The 25,580-nt window shown below is 40.9% G+C and overlaps 1 pseudogene; it reads right to left on the bottom strand.

Moving 5' to 3' along the window:
• The window catches only part of LOC149190974 (uncharacterized), a 78,623-nt pseudogene extending 53,630 nt beyond the window's left edge, over positions 1-24,993 (bottom strand).
• Positions 24,994-25,580: the final 587 nt, after the last annotated feature.

The raw sequence follows: 25,580 nt of genomic DNA, 5'->3' as shown, positions 1-25,580 counted from the left end.
TTTTATCCTCTACAGGGGTTTCATTGTTTTGGAAAAAGTTTTTCTTGGCAACCTGGTCAATTGGTTTCTCATCCTTACTCCAAGGTAGCCCAAGAGGAAGGGTAGTGACCCTACTGATAAATTCAGGGGTTATCTCCATGGAAAGACCTCTAAAGGTGATAGTGGCATGAGTTCTTGTGTGGGGTACCAGAGAGAGAAAACTCTTGGGCAATTTCCTCATCAAACCCTCGGAATTTCTCAAAGAAATTCATCCAATTTGCCCTTGTGAAGATTTCCACCACTTGTGGATGTGCATGGAGCCTAGTGGAGTTGGTGGGCTCCTTTCTCATAAATCCTCCTGTAATTTTGTTTATACTCTTTTGGGAAACCAAATGTGGAGATGGAGACAACAATTTTTGAGAAAAACAAAGAAACAGAGGACACTGTGTGTTTTTCTTTTTAATAAGTAGAAATTTTTTATGTATTTCCTCCTCCTAAAGGCTTTATTTCCTCCTCAAATTGAAACAACTGCTTGCATATATTGATATTCATTGGGGGCATGCATGGAACCTACCTCCTTAGACTGAAAATCATGCTAAAACCCATGTTTTCTCCCTTCAAAACAACTCACTACCCCTCCTATAGAAGCCTTCTATCCCTACTGTAGAATTCCTATAGGTGCTCCTATAGAACCTGTTAGTGTTCCTGTAGAGAACGCCGAGAGGAGGAATATGGGAGAGATCAATGAAGGACGATGGTTACGAGGCTGTGGGGACACAAGGAGACTGTTGTAGCTGAGTTACGATGAGAGAATGAAGGAAAAGGTGGTGAGAGTACTCGGGGAGGAGTACTTATTACCCTTTATGGATATTTCCGGTGATGGGGGGTGAGTTGGAAAAGTATATGTTGGCTATATTCGGACCATTGGTCCCCACCTGCCTTGTCATCATGGCCCCTCCTCGTAATCATCCCTCATGATTGCATCAGAGTTCACACTTCCTCCACTACCTGTCATTGACATCTTTCTTGAGTTGATTGTGCGCACGTGTGGGTGACATCTCGGATGAGTGGAGTCAACTAGATGAAAGTGGCCAAGTTAACTGGCCAACTTTCCCTTGTTCAACCTCAACCATCTCATTTCTTCTGCATGACTTCTAATTACACAAATGCAAACAGAGGAGTGGGTTAGTTACTGACCTGTGATCCGAATGTATTTGTTATGTAGTACTGTGGCTCTCTCTCTGCTACATGCCTTTATTTTTTTTATGCATGTTGTCTGCTTGTTGATGTGTGGATGTGTCTTGTGCAGGTTCTTCTTTGGCTGGATCTAAGCTTCAGGTGTCTTCTCACCCTTCATGTTTGCACTCTCTTGCTGCTGGTGTTGGATTTTAATGGGATCAGCTGCTACAGGAATTCCTACAGGAGCTCTTGTAGCTGCTTCTCCCCTTGAAACTTTAGCTTCTTTCTATGCTTGGAGCTTCGAGGAGGATGCCAGAGATGTAGACAAAGATGGAGAGGTAATAGGTAGGCTTCAGGTGAGGTGGATGGTGCTGCTTCCTCTCTTTTTTTTGTTTTTTTTCTTTTCCTGAAAAACTGTTTTTTTCTGTGTTTTTCTTGGACAAGAAGAAGAATGATTCTTGGGGTTGTGATGCAAGCTTGGAAATGATGGCAAGGAGGTTTGAAGACTGTAGGAGGGTTTATAGGTTATTCATGAAGCTTCCTTGTCCCTCAAACTTCCTTTCAATTCATTTCTGGCTCTCTGTAATTCCTACAGGAGCCTCCTGTAGAAAACACAGTTTTTGAAAAAGAAGCACAGTGGAGTGAAATAAATGCCAAAAATGATGGAGAAAAGTGTGGAGAAGATAGCATAGGTGTTGGTGTACATGTCAGGGTTCCTTTGGCACCTTCTTCTACTTCCTGTAGTCCTCCTGCAAACCTGCAATGCAAATGAAAATTCATTTTTCTTTTCCCCTTTTTTTTTTGAAAACAACTAGGATGCCTCAGGGAGGTTTTCACCCTAATTTCCTGCCCTAGGCGCCTCCAAGGGAGGTTTTCACCTAGGGATATTATTCTTCTCTCTCTCTCTCTCTTTTTCTGACATCACTGGGCCACCTCAGAAGAGGTTTTCAACTCAATGATGGGACTCAAGCGCTTCATGGAGGTTTTCACTTGAGTCCTTATTTTTTTCTTTCTCTTTTTTTTTTCTTCAGTGAGTGGGTGAAGTAGAGGCTAAGACATGCTCCACTACCATCATTGTCTTATTCAAATATTCAATGAACTCTCACTTGGAGAGGGGTTTCTTGTAGACTTTCAACTGGTGTCCATTGACAAGCATGGGGATGGCTTCATCATCAATGGTTCTGATCAGAACTGAACCATTGTCATTGCATTTCTCCATAGTGTAGGGTCCTAGCCATCTTGTCCTCAGCTTGCCTTTGAAATCTTTGTATCTTGAATCATAGAGTAGTGCCCAATCTCCCTCTTGGAATTGCTTCTCCTTGATATTTTTGTCATGCCATATCTTTCTCTGAAGCTGAACTACCTCTATATGGAGAAGGGCCTGCAATTTGTGTTCATCCAATCCATTGAGCTGAAGTAATCTTTCTTTTTGTGCATGGCTGAGGTCTAGGTCCAGCTGAGCTACCATCCTTAGGGTATTGAATTCAAATTCTATTGACAACAAAGCTTTCTTCCCATAGACCAGCTCATAGGGTGTGAACCCTGTGGTGGTCTTCCATGTTGTGTTGTAGGCCCAAGTGGCCTCAACTAATCTGTCTGCCCAGTCTTTTCTGCTACTACTCACTACCTTTGTCAGGATCCCTTCCAATGCTCTGTTAGTGACCTCCACCTGCCCATTGGCTTGTGGATGGTAAGGGGTCAAAGTCCTGTGCTTGATTCTATGATGTGTGAGCAGGTCTTCAATCAAATTGGAAGTGAACTGACTACCTTGATCTGTGACCAACTCTCTTGGATACCCAAACTTGTAGAATATGTTCTCTCAAAAATATAGCTACTTTTTCCTCTATCGCTGCTTTGATTGCTTTTGTCTCTGCCCACTTTGTCAGGTAATCATTGCACACAATGATGTATTGTTTCTGCTTTGAAGGAGGGTTGATAGGACCCACAAAGTCCATGCCCCACTTCTCAAATGGCTCAAAGGTCACTTGAGTTTGCATGGGCATCTCATCCTTTGGAGTAGGTTTCTCCATCCTCTGACACTAATCACACTGGATGGTATATCTCCTCACATCCTGATGAAGAGTGGGCCAGTAGTAGCTTGCTTGCAATATCTTGAAGGCAGTTATTTTTGCTGCAAAATGACCTCCATAAGGCCCGTCATGATAGGTCAGGAGGATTTCAAAGACTTCCTCCTCCCTGAAACATCTTCTCAAGATCTGATCTGTGCCAATTTTGAAGAGATTGCCCCCAATCCAGGTGAAAGGGGCGCTTTTTCTTACTATCTTGCTCTTCTCTTTTGAGGACAGGTGTGGTGGGAATTATGCCAAACCAAGTAGTTTGCAATATCAGCAAACCATGGGGAGAGTACTGAGATAACAAACGGGTGTTCATCTAGCATTTGGTCATCCACCATTCCTTCTTCACCTGCAGGCAAATTTACTCTAGATAAAAAGTCAGCAACAACATTTTCTTTACCAGGCTTGTCAATAATGGTCAAATCAAATTGCTGCAATAAAAGCAACCATATAATAATGAGAGCATTTACATCTGGTTTGTTCATTAAATATCTAATTGCAGCATGATCAATGTGCACAAAGGTTTGATAGCCTGTGATATAATGTCTGAATTTATTTAGGGAATGCACAACAGCTAGGAGTTCCTTCTCGGTCACTGTATAGTTTAACTCTACCTCTGACAAGTTTTTGCTTATAAAGTAAATGGCATAAGGTAAATTTTCATCAATTTGTCCTAAGGCTGCTCCTATTGCTTTGTTCGAGGCATCTGTGTGAATGTGGAAAGGTAGGGCCCAGTTTGGGCCTCTCGGAATTGGGGCAATCACAAGCTTGCTCTTCAAGGTATCTAGGGCTTCTTGATATTTTTCCGACCATATGAACTCGAAATCTTTGCCTAAGAGGCCAAACAAAGGAGAAGCTAGCTTGCTGAAATCTTTAATGAATCTCCTGTAATACCCAGCTAAGCCTCGGAAACTTTTGACATCTCTCACCTTTTGAGGAGATGGGACCCTTTGGATGATGGCAATTTTGTTGGGGTCCACCTACAATCCTTTCTGCGATATTGTATGACCTAGCATGGTCCCTTTAGTCATGAAGAATTCAAATATTTCTGGACTGAGGGAAAGGTTCATCTCAACACACTTATCCAGAACTTTTCCTAAGTTAGACAAAGCTTCCCGAAAGTCAGAACCACAAGGAGTAAAATCATCCATATATATTTCTACTGCATCATGAACCAGTTCAGAAAATATACTCAATACCGCTCTTTGGAAAGTGGTTGGAGCACTGCACAAGCCAAAAGGAAGGACCCGATATGCAAAGGTACCCCAAGGACAAGTGAAAGTGGTCTATCTTGGCCTTCCGGTCTAATTTGAATCTAATTGTACCTTCTAAACCCATCTAGGAAAGAGAAAAACTTTTTCCCTACCAAACCATCTAACACTTGATATATGGAAGCTAAAGGAAAATGGTCCTTTTTAGTGGCTTTGTTCAATTCCCAATAGCCGACACAAATTCTCCACTTACCATTTTTCTTGGGCACTAGCACCAAAGGAGAGACCCATTCACTGTCAGAGATGGGATAGATGAATCCTGCATCAAGTAATTTCTGCAATTCTTCCTTAATAATATCTTTAAGATTCATCCTCCTTTGAGGCTAACTGACTGGCTTGAAATCCTCCTTGATGTATATATGATGAGTGCATACTGAAGGGTGCACTCCCTTCATTTCCTTATAACTCCAGGCGAAGGTGTCTAGGTGTTTTCATAGCAGGCTACACAGTTCCTTCTCCTGGGAAGTGGATAGGGATGGATTGATTTTCAAGGTTCTTTCTGGGCCAAACTCTATATTCTTAACACAGAGAGGAGTGGAGTTAGCTGCATAGAGATCAGTTGAGGGGTTTTTTTGGGTTTCTCTTACTATGTCCTTTAATGGTGATACACTGGGAGGTGGATTCTGAATCAGATTTTCAATCATATCATCCTCATCTTGCGGTTTTCCCCACATGGCGATTTCTAATGCACAAAGCAGTGCAGAATAGACATCATCCTCATCTTCCTCCTCCAACTAGGGAGGTAGATCATGTTCTAGCAAGGGTTGGGCAGGAGGATATAGGATTAACTGTTTGGACATGTGCCTGTTCTTTATGGTCATGTTCCCAACTCGATAGCTGATGTAGGCATTGGCGGTAGCTAACTAGGGTCTTCCCAGAATGAGAGGATACCCGATGAGCTTTGCCTTTGGCTAGAGCACTAAGAAATCAGCAAGGTACTCCCAAGAACCAATGGATACCATCACATCTTCCACAATCCCCTCAGGGATCACGATGGAGCGGTCTGCAAGTTGTAGCACAATCATGGTCTTCCTCAAGGAGCCCTGGAGGTTGAGTTTGAGCATTGTGTCCTTTTTCATCACATTAATGGAAGCTCCAATATCAATCAAGGTGTGTGGGATCATAGTTTCATTGATGTGGACATCAACTACTAGGCTTCTAGGGTCCAGATATTTTGGATAGATTACCTGCCCTAACATCAGGTCAGACAGTTGCCCTATGACATTGATGGTTGGGGCATCTCTCTTGCGCCTTCCTAGATGCCTAAAGCACTTCTCTTTGATCAACTTATTGTACATAGGCACATCTTTTATGGCTTGGAGAAGTGGTATCTTCACACATAAATGTTTCAATTCTCCCAGGAGTTCAGTTTCTTCTGGGGTAGGCTAGACTGTCGCGGATAGTCTCTCAGGAAAGGGTGGATTTGCTTTAGGTTAACTTTCCTCTTTATCTTCCTCAACCTCCCTGGGTGGAGGCTAGCTATCTGGGAGAACCTTTCCAGATCACAAGTTAATTTCCTGAATCTCCACAACATAAGTCGGGCATGATGGCTCCCCAATATACACTTGTTGAGCCTGTCTATTGTTCAGGTTTGGATTTGGCTAGGCAAGCATTTGGGGTTGCTTTGGTGGAGAAGGAGGTAACAGTTGTGGAGGAAAAAGAGCGGGAGGAGAGTTGTATTGGGGCCTCCACCCCTAATGGGATGCATTCCACTAAGGCTGTAACTGAGCATAGGTTTGAAATGAATGCGTGGCTGGTTGGGCATGATATTGAGATGTGAAGGACCAAGGAGGAGGTGTGGACCAGGAAGGATGAGTAGGGGGGCGCCAAGAAGGTATGGAAGTGACTTGGTTGGGGTTGTATTATGCCTGAGATGTCCCTTGCATCCCCTACTGGTATGGTCTAGGTCCATGCGACCTCTTTTGGTTTATGTAATAAAGCTGTTCAGTGACTCCCTTAGCCCCTTGATATACAAATTTAAGGTCAGGCAAGGAAGGACACTTATATGTAGAATGATTCTCTTCACAGACTGAATAAACCTCTATAGAGTTCAATGGGCATTCATTCCTAGAATGCCTCCTGGTGCATCTAGGGAAAAAAATGGCCAAAGCCCTCTCTGCTTCCTCTTGTTTCCTTTTGATATGTAAGGTATCCATTTGCATGGTAAGAGTCTACAGCATCTCACTCTTGAAGTCTTCCAGCATGTTTCCATTTTCTCCTTTAATGGATAAGTTAGAGGAAGAGGTACTGGCTATGGGTTGACTCCCCCTATCTTTCTTTCTGGCTTCTCTAGAATGGCTTCTAAAAACAGTCTTTATGTCGTCATAGGATAGTTGGTAGATGTCTCCCCCGGCTAGTAGATGGAATGTGTCTAAAATATCTTCCCAAATTCCTCTGAGCAGGACCAACATGAGAGACTCAGGGTCAAGTGTACACCCGGCCCTTTTGTAACTAAGTTGGAACCTCTCTTCGTAGTCTTCCAGGGACTCATCACTTCCTATAGTCATTCGGAAAATTTCTTCTTTAGTATCTTTTGACCTACAATAGTCTCGATACTTGTTGTTAAAGGCTTGCTGCATCTGAGCCCAAGTTGTGATGCTATTGCCAGGTAATCCCATGAACCAACATAGTGCTGCATCCTTGAGAGTAGAGGGGAACATTTTCAACTTTTGCTTATCTTCTGCATAGTCATAGGTTCGACAGATAACAAAAAAATTGAACAGAAAGATGTCAGGATCTTTTGTAGTCAAACCATGGAAATGAGCTAGGGCAGAAGGGTTTATATTCTTCATTTTCGTGTCTGCATTGGTCACCCGAATGGGAAAGGTACCCTCTATTCTCTCTCCATTCCCCGTAGCATTTTTGTGTTCAGCCATTGGCTCCAAAGGAATGTTTTCTTATTCTTCTTCCCCTATAGGTTCTTCAAATATGTCTTGCTGTTCACCTAAGGGTTCTTCTTAATCGCAGCCGCCGAAGAAGAGAGAAGGCTGGCTGTGTGAAGCAGTGGGGATGTTGGGCAAAAATTTTCCTAAGTTATCTCTATTCCTACGAGGCATGAAAGGAAATATTTTTGGTTGGTTTTTGTTTCTTTTTTCTCCACACTGATAGTACCTGCAAAACTGAAATTGATTGAACAAAACAAATTGCAACTAACTGAAATGAACTTGTTGAAATGAAATTTGTAGAATTTGAAAAGGAAAGGAAGGAAATGGAGAACTTAAAAGGAAACGAAAGGACTAGTCTACTTTTGCTGAAATAAACTATTAGTAGAATGTTGCAATAAAAAATAGAAGAAAGAAGTAATCGAAGAATACTCTGACACTTCCCTGACAACAGTGCCAAAAAGATGGTGAGCACCAGTATTGCAGCAATAATGCTGCAACTCCTAGGCTGCCTATTTTACTCTTATCAATCCGGTAATTCGTAACAAACTTGGAAGCGTCAGTGCTATATGCACAAGTACTAGTTCTTACTGCAAGTTGTCACTTGGTCAGCTGGCGCAAGATCACTAGGAGCTCAAGCCAACTTCTACGGATTCCAGGAGAAGCTCTATATGTGATGAAAGGAGAGAAAGATTATTGTACAAATGCTACTCTAACTGCAAAAAGGAGAAAGACTTAAATGTAAAGCAAACCTAGTAAGCCTTAATTAACCAACTAATCCTAATTTTGCAAAAAGCACTATGAAAACAATGAAAGGAATGACATTACCTACTCAAGGAACTAAAAAATATCTAACTAATATATTTCTTGAAGTAAATAAGCAAAAAACATCTTTTTGGATTTTTATCTATTTTTATGTGAATTTGACATGCCTATAATTTATTGTGTGTGAATTTGGCAGTGAATAGGTGGCGTTGGAGGGTGGCTTTGGGACTTGAGAGGATGTAGGATGGTGTGGATGGGTCCTAGGAGGTCTCAGGTGGCCTTCTAGAGGCTATTCCCACACTCGTCCTTTGAAAGAAAGCCTACAAGAAAATCTACAGAAGGACACAGGAAATCTATAGGAGGAAAATAGGGCCACTACAGGAGGCCTACAAGAGGAGGCTGAGAGTAGTTTTCACTATTTTGAGGGTGTGAGAGTGGGTGGAAAAGGTGGATGAAGGTTGGAATGAGGTGTTAGGGTGCCTAGGGTCTAACAAGAATCACCAAGAGAGAGGAAGAGGATTGGGTTTGCTCAAAGAGAGAGGAAGAAGTTCTATGGAAAATGCAGGAAACTAAGGCAAAATTGAGGTGAGGTTTGGGCGACTTGTAGGGCATGGATCAGATGGAGGATGTGATGGCTGATAAGCTGGCCTACTACAAGAAGAGATCTACTGCAAAGGAACTGACAGTCAACCAATAAGATCAAACAAGCAATGAAATGAGTGCATCTAGAAAAACAAAGTTTTGCATCAAACTAGTCTAAACTATGATCTATGAAAGGAAATGCTGAGAAATTCTACAAGAAAGGAGAGCATAAAAGAAGACTATTGCAAATAAAGAAGTGAGCATGATGAAGAAGATCTGAAGCAAAGCATAACTGGACTATTCACCTACTAAAAAGCTGCAAACACTAGAAGTCCTATGAATGAGGAAAATTTGTGTTTTTGGGGCAACAAGAGGGTCTTTGCCTCAAATCATGGTCCCAAAGGGAGGAAGAGAGGCCAAGGCACTGTTGCTAGCCTTTTGAATCTTCTCTTTATCACTACTTAACCTGCTATATAAAGCACAAATGGAATCAAACTACTAAATCATCAAAAGAAACCTATTCTTAACCATCAAAGAAATACATTTAACAACAACCTGATCTACAAACTGAAATAAACATACAAATACAAGTAAAGAGGAGCTTGGTTGCTTGGATTAGGCCCTAACCCAAGAGCTTCAGCCCTTTTAGGTAACACAGTGCTAGCTCAAAAAGGATTCCATCTTTATTTCCAAAACAATAGCAATATTACATGAAACTGTCTCAAAAAATAATGAGCTCGAAGTTGGAGTAGCGTTTACATAAGAAAAAATTCAACAAAAATCCAAACCTAGTGAGGCCATAGGCCTCTCTAATTATAAAAATGAAGCTACCAACAGCTTCCTTAAAATCATGGAGGCTTGGCTCCCAAAACTTGAGATAATCATCAGTCATCCTCCACTTGCTCGACTGCCTTCTAGTGCATGATTTAGCTGCTTGTACTACGAGCTGAATGAAGGGGAATTCGAAGTGAGGAGTAATAAATGAGGGGGATTCCCTCCTATAAGTCCTCTCCTTTGTCCACTTCGAGTTATTGCTGCCCTTTGTCCACTGGATCCTTGACTTTGACTTCAAAATTCATCAATAATCTACATTAAACACATGTTAGACCGCATGGCATCATAACTAACTCAACTCACTCCATAAGCATAAATATAATTAGAAAATCATACAATAAGCTAAGAGAATGGTTGATTTGACTAGGTTAGGAGGTAGAATGAGCCCATATAATTACCCATTTATGAAGCTCATCACAAATCTAGTACATCTCTTTGGAGGAGTAGGCGATTGTGGGTATAACATTCCACTATTGGAACTAGTGGTTGGACATGGATGTATTGTATGACTAGAAATTACACTTAATATAATAGAACCAACATGCTTCATGCATATGTTGTATTGTATTCTATGCTATCTTGTTTACTCTAAATGATATATGTATTTGTTTGCTTACGCATGCATGTATGGACTATTTTGTATAGGTATGTATGAATCTTTCTGAAATGTGTTGTTGGTTTAACCATCACTTTGGATTGCTCGCTAACTTTCTTTCTAGCTTGTGATCCATCTTCACTTGTGTGTTCCCTTCCAAGCCACATACTATTACAGGTTTCCAAGGGGCACACTCACCTCACCCTCAGTGTGTTAGAACTTCTCATGCACCTTCCTTAGCTTGTTGCAGCTGTCACACCCTTGCTACCAACAGAGACATCTTACTTGCCTTTGTGCGAAATCGCGGTCAAGGTATTACCGTAAGACCCACTGTTGGGAATCCTACACCTAATGGTCTAAGTTCTAATTGGGACTTCTTACCAGGGAGATCCCATCACATGTTGGCTGGTCTAGAACCGTCAACATTTTGGCACTAGAAGGAGGGCCAGATGACAAGATGAGTCCTCACATCTGTTTTTGAATATCTACACATCTATCATGACTAACTACCGAGTTTCTCTTCCGGAATGCATGTCCTATGGAAATGACTTCATTATCTCGGAAAAGCTCTCGGATAACTTGTCTCATAAAACATATGATGGTGGAGGCTACGTAGCCTTGTTTAGGCACACAGTCAGTGTTTTAGGCTCATGTGAAATACATGGATTCTTTGAAGAATACATTAGCTGCGTTTTGTTCATCTACACGCTTCAAGGGAACCTAATGCACTAGTGTGCCACACTGCCCAAAAAATCTGTTCATTCTCTTGCTCATCTAGTCGCAGAGATAGACAGTGATTTCAATCACTTTAACTATAAAGCATTCCACAGAGAAATTATGGAATTACGAAAAGCATCTAATGAATTTGTTGAGCAGTTTTATACGCGCTTTTGTAATCTTGCATACCGATTCCCTAAAGATGATATTGATTGGGAATTTATCGATGGGAGATTTGAATATCTTCTTCACATATCTGAAAATCTGCAATTCTTAAAATCACTCGAATCTCACTTATACTCCGGTGATGGAATTTCACAATCACAAGAATTCACAGTTGTTGTCACAAGTAACTGTCTGCCTTCACCTCATCAAGAAACTCCACCACTGCGAAGTGAGATGGGAGATCATGCACACACCTCTGTTGAACTGTCACATCCTCCCACCCCACCTAATCTTGATATCTGCGCAGATTTGGATTGCAAGCCTATTGGTTGTCATGTGGATTCATTCCCTCGACCTCTGTCCTCATGTTCTATTGATCCTCCGGATTATATTGTCTTGTGCTCTTCCATTACGAACTCCTCACCTATTGTGAATGAGGATCAAGTTTTCGATGGAGTTAGTGTTATGCAACCAACCTATGCCATCATTCATGATGAATGTGTGTGGGAATTTAATGAACTCGCGGTGAAAGATGACTCCTTTTTAGCCATGCCTCATCCGCTTCACCCTGACATCCCTTGTGATTCTCCCACTACTGATTTTCCCTCTGCAAACCCATTTCCAGATGTTTCTACTTCTGATCATTCACAAGACACGTCAGATGTCAGTATATCATTACATTTCAAAGAGGACACATCTTCCTCAAAAAATCTACCCAATCTGTCATCTATCTTTCCTGAAAACATAGAGGGTGAACATCGTTGCTTCCCATCTACCCCTCTGTCTGATTCATCAAATCATGAGGATGTCGATGAACATCTCAAATTTTCTAATCTTGGTTGTTGTGATCTATTCACTTCCTCATCTGATCATGATGTTGATCCAATCGTTGTTAATATTTCCAAGACACTGGTCTACGATGATATATCTTTCAATGAAGTCGAAACCCCCCACACTGTTGAGGCACTTCAGCCCGAGCTGATGGTTATGTCAAACCCTCACTGTCCTGAGGTTGGTTTCACTTCTGATCAAGAAATTTTTGAAACACTCAAGGCTCCTCATCACTCTATGCTTTGCATAGAAGATCAACCAAACACCCATATTTCACTTCCTCCACTCGAGCTACACAATCCCATCGCTCATGCATTGGAGGAATCTTACACAGCAAGCACACATGCACAACACAAGTGGTCTACCTTTCTCACGTTTGCTTGCATGTCATAGTCAAGAGAATGCACACACTCAACATCTGCATGCAATGTAGCACAACACCATGGCAGCTCCACAGAGTGCATGTCATGTGCTTTCACTCATCTCTGTTCTGTGGTCACTTGTAAACTTGGAGTGTGTTTGTCTTCACTGTTATATCTTTCTTGTTTGCTGGTTCGCATAGTTGTCTTGTTCGCGAACCATGCCTTCACCAACATGGGTCAACCAATGCGCCGATGGTTGCATTGGAAGTATCACTTCACGTGATATGGCCTATGCATCGTTAGCTTAGGAGTAGGAGTAGTATTTTCTTTCAGTTGGTTTTCTTGCATGCGTGTTTGCTTACTTGCTTTGTTTGTTTGTTTGGTTGCTTGCTTGTTTTCTTACTTGCTTTTCATTCACTTTTTCTTCTACTTTTTCTTTGCTTTGTTGTTTGTTAGTTTGCTTGTTTCGTTTGTAGGATAGTTTCGCATGAAACCATGTATGACTCTTGAAACAAGCTAGGTAAAGTACAAGGGGCCTTGTGCAGCTATCAATAATTGGTTATCATCATTTTTCCTCTGTATGAAGAACTTGTTACTTTTATTCCATGATACATCGAAGGAAAATATGTACTGTTCAAAGTGAACCTTGGTGAAAACAAAACGCTTGCGCGCTCACTAGTATCACCTACTCTAGTTGGTTGTTTTTGGGTTAATCCTAGTCAGCTCAATCAATTAGAGTAAGGTGAGGGGGAAAACCTTAATAGGCACGTCAGAGGTATAATAAACTATTTTTTTGTAGGAACAACCTCTTCTGCTCTCAATAAATCAGGGTCCCTCTTATGCCTTTGAAATGAATAAGTGTTATGCATAGTTATGAAGATGAAAAATGAAAAAATGAAAAAGTGAGAAAAGTTGAAAAAATGAAAAATGAATAAGGTGAAAGAAGAGAAAGGCTTCCTACGCAGAGAGGTGATGCAAGTAACTCCATCAGGGTACTGACTAGGCTCACTGGCAGCAGATCCGTGCTTGTGTTCCTATGTGACTCCGTTGGGGTACTGTCCAGGCTTGTTGGCAGCGGAGCAACACCCGAGATGAAACTAAGACTCTGACGACTATAATGCTTGTGCATCAATATACCCCTCAACCCCAATCGAAACAAATTTGTTTACTTGGCTTGGAATTTGTGTCAACCGACCAAGATCTTGGCAAATGCTACATCTTACAATCAAGCTAGTGTGAAACCAAGACAAGCTGAGAATTGAACAATACTTCCTAAGGTGTTAGACTTGCTTTTCACGAACAAGGTCCATTCAGAGAGCTGGATTTCTACTAGTGTGTCACCAAGTGTTGTAACAGCTAGAACCACCCTCTAAAATTTTACCTTAGCTTCGTTTTGGAGCCTCCCTAACAACCTTTCACAACAGCATGTCTTGCTTCATCAAGTACACAAGCTCCAGTGATTTTATTGCAGAAAGACAGCTTTTCGATCAAACCTTGATGCATTCCCCTCATAGGTTGTTCATCCGGACTTGGCACAATAGCAAGCTGAGCAGCTGCTTCAATATTTGTGCAAATCTGGAGGGAAACCAACCTTCCCTCCAGAAATTGCACAATCCTGACTTGCAGCCTCTTGGGCCCTAGAATTGCACAATTTTGCTGAGAAAACTTCACCCAGAAAATTGCGCAATCCTTCCCAGCTGGGCTGCTCAGCCCAGAATTTGCACAAATCTAGGTGGCAATCAGCTGCTCTGCCCAAAAATTATGCAAATCTTCTAAGCAACCAGCCCATCTCCCAGCAAGAAATCCGCATTTTCTCCCAGCAGTTGAGCAGCCTCTTGCATGTGCAATAGAGTTCACCGTTTCCTCTGGGACCAAGAAAAACAGACTTGCATGCATGGGATGCTTCTCCCATGACAACATGCAAAGGCATCCCTAGTTTTAGGGATCTATTTTTGGCAGTTGGAGGTTACATGCAAGGATCATTTTAGAAACCTCCCACCAAGTGTCGCTTTCTCTAGATTTGTGGCATGCGCATCACAACCTAGATTTTATCAAAACTTGTCACTCGAACGCTATAGAGCTCATTCCTCACATCAACCTTGTAGCTCTGACATCCCACATTGCATCTAGGATTTGTTGGCACATTCAACTCAGCTGTTTTGGGATAAGCTCGCTTTCCATGTCTTGTGTTGCATTTTGGGCACTTTTGTGTTTTGATTCATATGAATGTTGTCTGCTTGATTTCAATGAGTGCTTGCTATCATTTTGATACATACTAGCACTGTTTCAGTTTTCGTTGCTATCTCACTATTGTCGCATGCATGAAACTGTTTTGCACGAATGGTCACCAATTCGGTGACTCGCTTCACCCACATGCATGTTGATCTGTTTACTAAATTTTTCATTCAATGTTTGCATGAACAGTCAATGACTTCTACTTTCACTTAGTGTTGCCATGCATTCAATGTCATATTTGCTTTCAGTTGCCCATTGGCGAGTCTGGCCAACCTTGGCCCAGACTCTGCCTTCACTGAGACAGCATTGCATAATCTAGGGAAGGAAGGCTTTTTCTTCCTCTCCAGAAATGCGTATTTCTGCCAGGAACTATCCTCTAGGACTGTTTTGTGCATTTCTGAGGGACAGTGACTTTGGGCTTAGAAAATTGCACAATGCAGTCACTGAACCTGGAGCCATTGCTAGCTGAGATTGCGCATTGCGCAATGCAATCACTGAGCCTGCAGCGATTGCTAGCTGAGATTGCGCATTGCGCAATTCCAGTAGTCAATAACTAGACTGGATTGTGCATTGCGTAGTTCTAGCAATCAGCCAACATCCCAGCAGCCTAGACTGTGTCTTGTGTAGTCTTGGCAGTCAGTCTCCCAACCTACCGGCAAAGATTGCGCAACCTTCATGATCAGTCACCCAGGTATGTTGCAAGTCAGTTCTAAAGTTCATTTTGGATTTAGACTAACATATTTCTTGCCATGAGTGTTGCCATGTCTCCAAGTATCGCAGGTGTTCATTTTCCTCTTAGCAGTACATGTACAATGGTTTCCAGTGGAGCAGAGACAAATGCACCTTTTAGAGCACACTTGGGGATGGAGTCAATCAAGTGTCTATGAACTTGCCTACCCATGAAGACATCAAGTCATTTGTAGACAAGGACATCAAGACATGACGACAACAACATCACAACGAGCAACATCATGAATAACAGTTGAAGGTAGGATATCGAATGCAACGAATGCAAGAGGAAGGTTGTTGGAAAGATAAAGGCAGAACAAAGTTGCAATCTCAAGAAAATCCGCTGATGATGAAAGCAACTTTGGAGACTTAGGCTATGACGTGACAATGCGATTGCATGAAGATAGAATATGGAACAAACAAGGAGTTTCATGTGCTGAAGAAACAACTCAAGGAAGAACATGATCTACATAAACAAGTGAATGAGTTGTAGCAGGAACAGGAACAACAGGGGGTGCAACCTACACTCACGGATGAAATGTGCCCGTACAAGTTATAGATCCATCCTAGCAACTGGCATGGAGAAGACATGGTGAGTAGTGTTGTTGATTGCATGCAAGGGATTCAGCAACATGCATTTCATTGTGCACACTCATGTGATCCAACCCATTCAACACACTCACCAAGGTGACGACAAGAAGCAAGTCCAACTGGAGCTGAACATGTAGTTGATAGTTGATGCGCATGACCACTAGCACACACTGGAAGATCAGCAAAGACACTATGCATCAGTGTGTTTCCGGTTCAGTTGCACCAAGAAGACCATGTGCATGCTAGCAGACAAGTTGTATGAAGGGGCCACACCAATGCACCCGGATATAGTGGAGGCAAGAGTTCGTTTCAACAGGATGGCACTATGGGGTGCATGCACACCATCACGGACGACCAAGCTTGGCATCAACTCACCACCTTCACCATCATAAGCATGTCAAAGAGTTGGTCTCACCACAACGGACTGAGTGTCAGTGATGTCTTGCATGGATTGCTCAAGCCATTTTGTATCACATGAGCACATGTGCATTGTAATGTAACGCCGTGTCAAGTGGAAGTTCAAGTGTCAATAGTTGGATGTAACAGTCACAGAGTAGATGAAGAGTCATGAGGGTAGATGAACTGTCACAAAGGGGAATGTCAAGGGTCAACACACCCTTTGTTATAAACAGAACCTCTTAACTCATTGTAAAGGCTTTTGGTCAGCCAAGCTTCGATAGGAGTATCTTAGAGAAAGCTTGGATAGTATTGTAACAAGCCTTGACTTCTCCACTGTGCAGAGCTAGTACATCTCTTTGGAGGAGCAAGCGGTTGTGGCTGTAATGTTCCACTATTGGAACTAGTGGTTGGACATGGATGTATTGTATGTCTAGAACTTACACTTAATATAAAAGAGCCAACATGTTTCATGCATATGTTATATTGTATTCTATGATATTTGGTTTACTCTAAATGATATATGTATTTGTTTGCTTACACATGCATGTATGGACTATTCTGTATATGTATGAATCTTTCTTAAATGTGTTTTTGGTTTAACCATCACTTTGGATTGCTCGCTAACTTGCTTTCCAGCTTGTGATGCATCTTCACTCGTGTGTTCCCTTCCAAGCTGCGTACTATTACAGGTTTCCAAGGGGCGCACTCACCTCAACCTCAGTGTGTTAGAACCTCTAATGCACCTTCATTGGCTTTAAGCAACTATCACAACCTTGCTACCAACAGAGACAACTTACTTGCCTTTGTGCGAAATCGCGGTCAAGGCATTATCGTATGACCCACTACTGGGACTCCTACACCAAACGGTCTAAGGTCTAATTGGGACTTCTTACCGGGGAGATCCCCTCACATGTTTGCGGGTCCAACACCGTCAACAGGTTCACACTCTTTGTTTCATGGAAATGGCATCAGACAACAATTGTCACAGTGATGTAAATAAATAAAAGTTTCATTTACTCTCACCATGTGGTTGTCTTTGTTGGAGGCATCCCAATGAAGACAAGTTTCATTTTATCTCACCACATGGTTTTCGTTTTTCCACACTTTATGGACATGCATTCACAACTAGAATTAATGCAAATTTAAAAAGTCTAGTGGTTTCTAGAGAGACTACATGGTTGTTCAAAACATTTTAGGTAGTGTGGTGATCTAGGTGGATATTGGTGGCCACCCACCAATTCCACTTGGACCCCCACCATTTTTTCTTTCAGTTTTTCAGTTTCCCTGATTGTAGCACAATTTACTATTTTTAGCATTTTTTTTGGGTCCTAAACTTCCGGAGCCATTTTGAGGCCCTAAACGATGTTTTTTTGGCAATCTACCGCCAATGATTTATTAATTAAAATCGCATTTTTTGTCATATTCCTTGGAGATATCTTTCCAATAGGTTATCATGCACGTCAAACAGAGATAATATGACCAAATCGCGACCTCGAGATTGGCTGTCCAACTCACCCCAACGGGGCCTATAAACTCTTGGTGTTACATCTCCTCGGGTTAGGGTTTTGGTTGTTTAGGGTTTTCTCTTATTGTTCAATAATAAAAAGGCCCTTGAGCCTCATTGTAATGCAATTCAGAGGCATGTAGCCGCCACATCTCTTCTTAGAGATAAGCTACCATCGCCTGAGCTAGTCTTATTTCCATTATGTTTGTAAGCATATTTTAGTATTTGATATTAATGAAATGAAGTGTTATTTCTACTGCATCTTTGTATTTATGGTTATATCTATAATTTTTTGCATTCCTGTTTAAATCTGGATCAGTGGTATCAGAGCGGTCTGCTCTTTCTCTGTTTTTCTTTGCATGTCCCCAACAAGGTAGGGATATAAGGAGTTAGGGCTTGAACTTGTCGAACCTTTGCAAGACCAGACTCGCAAATCCTGACGACCTCCCATGCCGGATGAAAATAAAGACGAGGGAACTGGAGATCCTATCAAAATCTTACTCGAGGAAGCCCTCGAGTGACAAAGGAACACGATGATGGACAACTTTTCCCAGATCCTTTAGCAGCTACCCAGGGGTGACACATCTACTTCCGATAGCTACTCTGGAAGCGCCACACCCTTTAAGGTACAAGTTAACTTTGACATTCCCATATTTGAGGGTCAGATAGATGCAGAAGCTGTAGATAAATGGTTAAATCTGCTAGAAGGATATTTTCCATTCTTGATTTTTCCAGCTGGAAAAAGATCACCTTTGCACTTCTCAAAGCAGCCCCCCATGTCAAGGACTAGTGGGAAACCTACTGTGAGCATAAGGATGAAAGTACAAACTCACTGTTTTTAGCCGCACCCACTTGGAACTTGTTCCCATAGGCCATTAAGGAGCAGTACTACCCTGTCAAGAGCTATGAGAATAAATACATAAAGTGGACAACGTTGTGACAGGGAAGGGACCAAGATGTGCCGGAGTTTACCAATGCTTTTCATACCCTTCGCACGAAGATGGGTATCAAGGATTCTGAGAAGAATTTGGTTCTCAAGTCCTTAGCTGCTTTCATAGGTACATCTAGGACAAGATGGAATTCCTAGACATCTCCTCACTTGGCACGACATACTGATATGTGTTCAAGATCGAACAAATTTTAAACAGAAGAAGTGAGACTTTGGATCTGTGAATCTGAAGCAAGGGAAAGGTGCCCCCAAACTGCAGAACAAAGGACAAAGCTAAGGCGGGGTGACCTAGGACAACCCACCAAAGCTGTAAGCAAAGAACAACGCAGCGAACTCGAAGAAGGACATGGGAAATTGGTGTGAGTTCCATAAGAGCTCCACTCATAACACAAGTGAGTGTCAAGCCAAACAGTCACTGGTGGTCGAGCTAAAGGCTTTGGAATTAGATGCATGTTATGACTCAGAGTCAGAACCCAATAAGGGGAATGACAAAGGGAAGCAGATTATCGATTGATCTGAAAATGAAACTACTTGTATTTGCTATTCAAGGTATTCACTTCCATTAAATTATATTTGCAAACTGTTACTCATGTCTTGCAATTGAAACAAAGTGTTTTTGGTAAATTTCTGAGTCTTATGTGTGAAGGAGTATTTTTTCATTTTACTGTTTAGCATATTAAATCTAAAAAACACAGAAAGATAAAATCACATAATATAACACAACAACTGATGAGGCAGTTCACTCCTCCTGGGCTACATCTTCCAGGTTCAAGGCCCCCAAATGGGCATGTCCTTACTCTTATTAGATGTTCAAATTGGTTATACAGTGATAAGAAAGCCTAAACAGGCAAAATAAGTTGTGGAAATGAGTTCAAAACACAGAAAACAGTAAAGATTGGCTTTTGTTTCACCTCCAATGGTTAACCATAGCCCAATACAACTCCAACACTCCCTAGGCCCTGATGGCTCTCCAAGCTTCTCTGTTGAAAAAGTACCTGAAGATCAGCTTTGTTGGCTCTACAACCTGTACCATTGGCTCTAGAATGCTCAGAATACCCAAAATAAAATAAAAAAATCACCCAAAAAGGTTCTCCCTAGTGAAAGTTATGACCTCCAAAAGTTTTGTCCAATCTGCCCTAAAGAAACTCCACTAAATCCGGAACTGGCAGTTAACTGGCACTATTTTTGGCAATTTCCACTAATTTTGTCTGCTCTGCCAAGCTTAACCATGTGGTTTGGGTGGCACTAAAGGTTAAGGTGGGTAGTGGTCACATGGACCGGCTACCCCACCACCGATGGAATCGTGGAGCCAACAGTTATGAAACCATGGCATTTAACGTTAGGCGACACCCCTGCCATGACATGTGCACAACTAACTATCCAGCTTAACCGTCGGTGCCATTGCTTTGACCTGTGGTTCTAAGCCCTGGTCTTGTGAATAGGGGGCTGGCCCCTTTCCGCCCCAAACTTACCTTTGATCAAACTTAAATATGAAATGTGACCTTAGGTTGTTAAGAATCACTGTGTGGGTGGGCTAGTCAGGCCTGTGGGCTGGCGGCCACCCGACATAGGGTCGATTCCTGCGAACTCTCAATATTTTTTCCACAATAAACCTACAGTCTTGGGGCCACATGGCGGCCTCCAGGCAGGCCACGTGGTGTCCATTAATTGGCCACCAAAATCCATGGTATATCCACTGTGTAATCCAGAGTTGACAAGTGTCGAAACATGATTGGCTAGTGGGGAATATTCTCTAGAATATTCCTATAATATTCTTTTTTTAAATATTTTCCAAAGTCAAAAGTCAACCCTCGTCAAACTGATTTTTGAAGGAAATTGTAAACTTCAAACTTGAATAACTTTCACATATAGTGTTGGATTTGAGTGTTGTTCACGGCTATAGGATCTTATCGGCGAGGCCTATCCTATTGTTTTGGTTTCAACCAATTCTAAGCAATTCAAAATTTGAGCAATTTTTCCACTTAGAACATGATCACCTGATCACACCTCCTAAATGGGAAGCTTTTGGACCCCAAAAGCCTTCAATTACCTGTTAAGAAGGTGAGGGTATAGTTCCCTCACCTTTTCCACCTCCATCCACTTTGCCTTACTCGGTTTGCTGCCTTTAAGACCAACCTGAACATAATCAACATTTCCCCTCCTCGAAGTGTGTGTCCTTCTGTCAAGGATAGCATCCTCTTTCAGCTCATCCAAAAATTTTGGCAAGAAATCATCTATGGAAGGCAGCTGAATGTCACTTTCATGATCAGCAATTAAAGGAGGTTCATACAAACATAAATTTTCCACATTCACAACGGAATACATTTGCATATATGAAGGCAAATCTAGTTGAAAAGCATTATTTCCAACTTGTTTAAGGATCTTGAATGGACCATAATGAATAGGCTTCAACTTTTTACCTTCTCCTTGCATTCTTTCCTTACTAATATGCAGCCATACCTCATCTCCTTCTTGAAACTTATGATCAACTCTATGTTTATCATGTCTCTCCTTGTACTTGCCTTGACTTTTTTCAAGTTGTTCTTGAACTTGTTGATGTATGAGCTGAATTCTTTCAATGAACATGCGAGCTTTGTCAATGTCACTATGCCCATCAATGGCAACATCCTTCTCAAGAATGAAATCTAAAGGTGACTTAGGCAAATACCCAAAACAAGCTTCAAAAGGTGAAGTATTTGTAGAAGAGTTCTTGGCCCGGTTGTAAGCATGTTGAACGTAATACAAGTGCTCATCCTAAAGCTTGGGATGCTTGTTGTAATAACCTCTCAAAATATTTACAATGGTTCTGTTCACTACCTCTGTTTGGCCATCTATTTGCAGATGGAAAGCAATACTATTCTTCAAATTGGTGTCCATCATCTTCCATAGATTGGACCAAAACTTCCCAACAAACCTGGAATCCCTGTCACTAACAATAGAAGTAGGCAAGCCATAATGAACCCATACATGTTGAAAATATAAATCAGCAGTTTGTTCAGCAGTTATAGTTTTCTTACATGGCATAAGAATACACGTCTTGCTGAATATATCAACTACTACATAAAGATAATCATGCTGCTTTCTAGATAATGGTAGACCTCCCACAAAATCCATAGAAACACTTTCCCATGGTTTAGAAGGTACCAGAAATGGCGTATATAATCCAAGCTTCCTATTGCTAGGCTTGCTTGTAGCACATAATGAACAACCTCTAATGAAACGTGAAACACTATCTACCATGCGAGGCCAATAACAATACCTCTGTAAATGTGCCACCGTTTTGATTACCCCAAAATATCTAGCAATAAGAGAAGAATGAGATTCTCTCATGATACTTAGTCTCTCTCCCTGTGGTATACATAACTTTCCCATATGAAACAGCAAATTATTATGCAAATGATAATCATCCTCCTCAACATGATTCCCTTCACTCAAGTTAGCATACACATCCTTAAAATCAACATCTGATGCATACTATTCTATGTAGCTCTCATGTACAATAGAATCATTCTTAAGTAAATTAGTAGCACTAATAATAGGCCTTGAAAGCATATCAACAACTTTATTGAAAATACCTTTCTTGTACCTTATTACGAAGTGAAATTGTTGTAGGAAGCCCATCCATCTAAAATGTCTTAACTGCTGCAATCTACTTTGCGACTGCAAGTACTGTAAAGGCTGATGGTCAGTATGAACAACTGTTTCTTTGCCCATTAAATGTCTCAGAATGAAATGCGATAGGCTTACCATGTTGTAAGAGAACTGCACCCATGGCGTAATCACTAGCATCGGTCTGAATCTTGAATGGTTGTCTCAAGTCCAAAAATGCAAGAACTGGAGCTGAACTTATCTTTTCTTTCAAAGACTCGAAAGCTTTCTATTGCTTTCCTCCCCATTGGAAAGCACACTTCACACTTGTCACTACATGCATAGGAGCTGCTGTGGCAGAAAAATTAGAAATAAACTTCCTCCAATACTGAGATGCACCCAAAAAACTTCTTACCTCTGTAATGGATTTGGGAGTAGGCCAATTCACAATAACTTCTACCTTAGAAGGATCAATTCTCAAAGCGCCTCCTCCTACTATGTGTCCCAAATAAACCAAAAAAAAGTTAGAAATAAACTTCCTCCAATATTGAGATGCACCCAAAAAACTTCTTACCTCTGTAATGGATTTGGGAGTAGGCCAATTCGCAATAACTTCTACCTTAGAAGGATCAATTCTCAAAGAACCTGCTCCTACTATGTGCCCCAAATAAACCAAAGAAGTCTTTCCAAATTCACACTTTGACATTTTAAGAAATAACTGATTTTTCTTCAAAATATCAAGTACTTTCTTAACATGCATGACATGCTCTTCTCTAGTCTTGCTGAAAATTAAGATGTCATCTAAGTAGACAATAACAAAATCATCAAGAAAAGGACGTAAGACATCATCCATTACCCGCATGAAAGTTGCAGGTGCATTGCATAAACCAAATGGCATAACAAGCCACTCAAAGAGTCCTTGTTTGGTTTTAAAAGTTGTCTTCCAAATGTCACTTTCTTCAATTCTAACTTGATGATAACCACTACGTAAGTCTAACTTAGTGAAATATTTAGCATCTTTCAGCTGATCTAACAAATCATCTATCCTTGGGAGTGGGTAACGATTATTTACCGTTATTTTGTTCAAAGCCCTAAAGTCCACATGCACCAAGTTCCATCTTTCTTTGGAATCAACACTATCAGTGACCCACATGGCGAAGTGCTTGGTCTTATGAAACCTTTGTCCAACAAGTCTTTAATTTGCTTCTTTATTTCAGCATTCTCCATGATAGACATGCGGTACATGCCTATGTTAGGAAGAGGACAATCTGGATGTAAATGGATTTCATGCTGAATCTCCCTTTTAGGAGGCAAACCTGTTGGTTCCTGAAACATCTCATGATGTGCATCAACTACATCATATAAATCTGATCTAAGCTTGGAATCACATCTTTCAAATGATTCATGATTCACATCAAGCTTAGGCTTGATCATAAGAAGTACAAAACTCTTACTTGAATTAACTAGCCTTTTTACCTGTCCTGCATTTACCATCACTATATTTGCCTTCTTGCGATGTGCCCTGACAATGTACTCCTTGCCATCTTTGAAAAGATGATATTTATTTTCATGGCGATGGAAGATCGCTTTCTTGTCAAATAAGTAAGGACTTCCCAAAACAATTCTTGATATATCAAGCAGTACTACATCAAGTTCAATTGTGTCAATAAAGTGTGCAGTAATTGCAAAGCACAATATGCACTTTCTTGAGACTTGTAAGTTTGCATCCTTGCATATCCATCCAAGTGGATAAGGCTTTGGATGTGGAATGATCTCAAGTTTAAGCTGTTTGACCAAGTCTTCTGATATGAGATTTGCTTGTGACCCACTGTCAAACAGTGTGTCAATTTTTGTATGTTTTGAGACTACCCTCACATGGAACAATTAAATTCTTTCTTCCTCGTTAGGAGCTTGTACATGACAGTTTGAAGTACTAGTACTTTCTTTATTATTAGTTTCCTTTCCCTTCATACTTTTCAAACCCATGGCTGCAATTTTGGTTTCATCCCCTGAATCATCACCTAAATCTTTAGGTGTAGTTGTAGTAGTTGTAGTTTTCTTCTTTCCTTTTTTTTTTGTTAAACTAATTTCTTTTTTCAGGATAAAGTTTCCAACAATTTTTCTCTTCATGACCTTCTCTTGAACAATGTTTACATATCACTTTCTCACCCTCCTTTTTTATAGATGCATTCTTTTTGCCTTTTCCCTTAAAGGTTTTCTCTTTGTTTTTCCCCTTAAAAGGCTTGTTTCTACCCTCATCAAAAGTGTTTTTCCCTCTAGTCTCTAAATGCGTAGCTTGTACACAAACTTCGTCTAGACTAGTAGGATTGAACATAAGGATAGTATGTTTAAGGTAGCTGTGCAAACCACCTATATATTTCAGCAAAGTGTCTTGACTTTGTAAGTCTACCCCTAATAAGAGTGCTCTTCTCCTAAACTCTTGGGTGTATTCTTGAACATTTTGTCCCTTTAGTTGTCTAAAGCTTTTCCAGTTCATTATAGCCTTTTGTAAATGAATAAGAGGATAAAATTGCTTCTAAATTGCAGAAATAAATTTAGCCCATGTTAAAGTAATCTTACCACGTTTCTTAATTTCCTCCTTGGTCTTAACTTCCCACCATACCAATGCTGCTCCATCCATTCTTAAAGAGGCTAACTGAATCTTGGTGTCGTCATCCTGTAAGTTCTGTATCCTTAAATAAACTTCCAACTGTCTTATCCAGTTGTCAAGTTTCTCTGCATTAACTTCACCGTTAAACATGGGTAATTCAAATTTAACATCTAGCTTTAAAAATGGACTTTTTCCAGAAGATTTAAGCTTATGAGGTTGATTTACCGAGGTAGAGGATGACAATGTAGAGGAAGAGGATGACGATGGAGATGGTGGATCACCATTTCCTCCATGTCCTTTCTTTGAATTATCATCACCTTTTTTTCCTCCTAAAGAGCCCTCTCCTTCTTTCTGATGTTTAGACCCTTCTCCAACCAACCTATCATTCCTTTCCTGGTATAATATTCTTACCATCTCAATCATGTCCAAAAAAGCTTTTCTGAATACCCGTTCTTCTTCTTTTGGATCCATGTCTTTAAGAACTTCTCCTTCCCTTTCAGACATACTTGAAGCTTCTTTTAAGGCTATTGAGGGTGAATTAGAAGGTGTATATAATGGCACCTTGGCTCTCCTTGGTTGAGGATTATCTTGTGCTCTAACCAATTTTCCTTTCCTTCTTTGAAGTTTAAGCCTGGTAAGCATTAAAACTTGCAAAATAGTCAAAAATATCTTTGCACAAAACTAATACTCAAAACCTAAGTTCCGATACCAACTAATCTAAAAATGAAACTACTTGT

The sequence above is a fragment of the Pinus tabuliformis genome, chromosome 3_1, assembly GCF_031772625.1.
Source record: "Pinus tabuliformis cultivar Carrire ecotype Pingquan chromosome 3_1, CPIR1, whole genome shotgun sequence".
Classification (NCBI taxonomy): Eukaryota; Viridiplantae; Streptophyta; class Pinopsida; order Pinales; family Pinaceae; genus Pinus; species Pinus tabuliformis.
The sequence above is the reverse complement of the archived record's forward strand: the minus strand, read 5'-3'. Positions and strand labels throughout refer to the sequence as shown.